This window comes from Mandrillus leucophaeus, unplaced genomic scaffold (genome assembly GCF_000951045.1).
Source record: "Mandrillus leucophaeus isolate KB7577 unplaced genomic scaffold, Mleu.le_1.0 Scaffold185, whole genome shotgun sequence".
Lineage (NCBI taxonomy): Eukaryota > Metazoa > Chordata > Mammalia > Primates > Cercopithecidae > Mandrillus > Mandrillus leucophaeus.
In genome coordinates, this window is record NW_012101865.1 from 1,045,211 (window position 1) to 1,048,995 (window position 3,785).

Genomic DNA, 3,785 nt, shown 5'->3' on the forward strand with positions numbered 1-3,785 from the left:
TACAGGTGCCCGCCACTATGCCCAACTAATTTTTTTGTATTTTTAGTAGAGATGGGGTTTCACCATGTTGGCCAGGCTGGTCTTGAACTCTTGATCTCAAGAGATCCGTCCCCCTCAGCCTCCCAAAGGGCTGGGATTCCAGGCATGAGCCACTGCGCCCAGCTCAGCCTTTCTTTCGGGAAGAGAGCATAAGTTTGGGACTTTTCATCTGTCAAATCCTTCTTTCTAGACACTGTCAGACTGTAGATTGAGCAATGAAACTGGAAGGTAACATGAGAAATATGACCATGAGCAGCTTCAAGTTGTTGTTAGATTGGCTTCTGCAACATGCCACTTTGCACAGGTGCCTCATGAACTTGGACAGAAGTACATTTAGCCAATCAGAATGTAGCAATGGAGTGTTCCTGTATAGGTCATCCAATTAAAGTACAGCAATGTCCCTGGCTGTTTATCCAGTTAGAACTTGGCCATGTTCTGATCCTGTGCAGGCTGCACAATAAGGACTTGGATCTGTCGTGTGCTGGTCAATCACACATACAGAGCTGCTGGTTTGATCTCTGCCAGAGCTGAGTTATCATCATGAGTTAAGAGAGCTCTTTAAGGCCAGGCTCCGTGGTTTGCACCTGTAATTCCAGCATTTTGGGAGGGCAAAGCAGGAGGATAGCTTGAGGACAGGAGTTCAAAACCAGCCTGGGCAACACAGTGAGACTCCTGTCTCTACAAAAAAATAAAAATAAAAATAAATAGCCAACCGGGCATGGTGGCTCACGCCTGTAATCTCAGCACTTCAGGAAGCCGAGGCAGGCAGATCATGAGGTCAGGAGTTTGAGACCAGCCTGACCAATATGGTGAAACCCCGTCTCTCCTAATAATACAAAAAATTAGCCAGGCATGGTGGTGTGTGCCTGTAGTCCCAGCTACTCGGGCGGCTGAGGCAGGAGAATTGCTTGAACCTGGGAGGTGGAGGTTGCTGTGAGCTGAGATTGCGCCACTGCACTCCAGCCTGGGTGACAGAGTTAGACTCCATCTCGAAAAAATAAAAAATAAAAATAAAAAATTAGCCGAGGCTGGTGGGACACACCTGTAGTACCAGCTACTCAGAAGGCTGAGGTGGGAGGATCTCTTGAGCCTGGAGTTCGAGGCTGCAGTGAGCTGTGATTGCATCACTGCACTCAGCCTGGGCAACAGAGTGAGACCCTGTCTTAAAAAAAAAAGCAAATTAATATTAATACTTAATAATGAAATTACTTGTGTTGTTTATAACAAATATTATTTGTTTTATTATTTCCTTGACAAAAACACTTTTTAAAATGACCTATGCCCTTTGTGAGAAGGTCTCTGGAAAGGACACGCACTGGTTAGAAAATTGGGAACGGTTTATTTCAAACAACAAAAGCAGCCCACAGTCCTCATGTGGACCTTTGCAGAGGGCCTCACAGCCAGTAACTTCCTCTGACCCCTGGGTGGCCTCGACCAGGCCCTTCTCAGTGGGAGCGGCCGTGGCTATTTGTGAGTGAGCTGCCTGCCCGTTGCCCATGGGTCAGTCCATGGGTGGTTTGGGTCCTCTGGCCAGGGTGGCACCTACCTCAAGGCCAGTCACCTGGAGATAGGGGCCAGGTTGTGCAGACTTGCCACCCGCTTCCTGGAGCAGAGTTGGGAGTGATCTCCAGAGGAGATGTACACATAGCATACTCCCATTCCAGCTAACGGCCCCGGCATTCTTATGGCTATCCAGATGAGGCCTGGTTAATTACTGACCAGTGGACGGCAGCGACTAAATCCCCGGCATAAGCTGTTGCCTCTAAACAGTCCGGGGGTCCTTGCAGCCTGGAGGCCAGTTTCTTTTTGCCCACCCTGCAAAGAGGTAGCATTCACCATTAACCACAGAAAGAAGGATTTGTGTTCAGTTCAAGGAAGTCTTACAGTTTTCCAGGGGTGTCCGGACTCTGAGATGGGGCCTCGGGAGCCACAGTTTCTTCTGCACAGCAGAGAAGCATGCCTGCCCAGCTCAGCATGATCCAGCTTCAGAGGCGGAGCGCCAATGGACCGGGTGTTTGGTCAGTGAGCAGAAGGTAGCATGTGTGGCTGGCTCCCTGGGCAAGTAACTCTCCCTGCCTGGCCTCGGTGTCCCTATGTGTCAGATGGGGATGCTGGAAGACATGATTTCCAGGGTCCCTCAGTCCTTGCTTTTAGGCCTCATCCCCCTTGTCTGGCCATGTCCAGTGCTCCCTCTGCTCCTCAACCAACACCCTCTTTCTTAACCAGATAGGTATCCTCTTGACCCTACTCCCCTCCCCTCCTCCACAAAGCCCTCTCCACTTTCCTTCTCCTGTGCACGCTCTGTCCAAGCTGCAAGATCTGACTAAATCACTTCTCCAGGAAATCTGAAGCCACCTCTGGCTACATCAATGCTCATGAATCTCCCTCTCTCTGGGTGGTTCCACATGCAAAGCCAGAACCTCTGAACTTCTTCCGGGTTTCTGGAAGAATAACAGTTAATACTAGATAGCACTGCCTGTGTGCCAGGAGCTGGAGCAAACGCCAGGCACATGTTCACACATGTCATCCTCACAGCTCTGCTCTTATTCCCGATTTACAGATGAAGAAAGTGAGTCCGGAGGGGTTAAACAACTTGCCCACAGACACACAGCCAGTATGTGGTGGCTGTGGTTGGCTTCAGAACCGTGCTGCCCAGGAGGGCAGCCTCCAGCCCTGAGTGGCCACTGAGCACTAGAGATGTGACTGGTGTGAACTGAGACGTGCCGTGAGTGTGTAATGGACACCAGGTTTTGAATGGTTGGTGTGACAAAAAGAATGTACTATATCACATTAAGATTCTTCTATTGATTTCATGGTGACATATTTTCCATATATTGAGTTAAATAAAATACATTGTTAACATTAATTTCACTCCTATCTTTACTTTTTGATATGGCTACAAGAAAATTTAAAATTATATAGTTAAAAATTAGGGTTAGAATTATGTAGTTAAAATTACGTAGACAGTGCTGTTCTAAAATCTGTGTGCATAAGCACTCTGCTGTACTGCCTGTCTCTTGGGTAAAGGTGGCGAGAGTGGTGATGGGGGTAGTGACGGCAATAGAGGTGGTGATAGAGGTGGTGATAGAGGTGGTAATGAAGGTGGTGAGGGTGATAGAGGTGGTGATGGAGGCGGTGAGGGTGACGGAGGTAATGGAGGTGGTGATGGAGGTGGTGATGGTGATGGAGGTGGTGATGGAGGTGGTGATAGATGTGGTGATGGAGGTGATGAGGGTGATGGAGGTGGTGACAGAGGTGGTGATGGAGATGGTGAGGGCGATGGAGGTGGCGATAGAGGTGGTGATGGAGGTGGTGAGGGTGATAGAGGTGGTGATGGAGGTGGTGATGGAGGTGGTGATAGAGGTGGCGATGGAGGTGGTGAGGGTGATGGAGGTGGTGATGGAGGTGGTGATGGAGGTGGTGATAGAGTTGGTGATAGAGGTGGCGATGGAGGTGGTGAGGGTGACAGAGGTGGTGAAAGAGTGGTGATGGAGGTGGTGATGGAGGTGATGATAGAGGTGGTGAGGGTGATAGAGGTGATGATAGAGGTGGTGAGGGTGATAGAAGTGATGATGGAGGTGGTGAGGGTGACGGAGGTAGTTATAGAGGTGGTGATGGAGGTGGTGAGGGTGATGCAGGTAGTGATAGAGGTAGTGATGGAGGTGGTGAGGGTGATAGAGGTGGTGATGGAGGTGGTGTGGGTGACGGAGGTAGTTATAGAGATGGTGATGGAGGTGATGATGGAG

At 49.6% G+C, this 3,785-nt stretch overlaps 1 long non-coding RNA gene across 1 annotated transcript in view; it reads left to right on the forward strand.

The window, feature by feature from the left end:
* Positions 1-2,901, forward strand: part of LOC105538101 — a 15,508-nt gene extending 12,607 nt beyond the window's left edge. Inside the window, exon 3 of the long non-coding RNA XR_001005839.1 lies at positions 1,335-2,901. This is a non-coding gene — a long non-coding RNA (uncharacterized LOC105538101). The remainder of the gene's footprint in view (positions 1-1,334) is intronic.
* Positions 2,902-3,785: the final 884 nt, after the last annotated feature.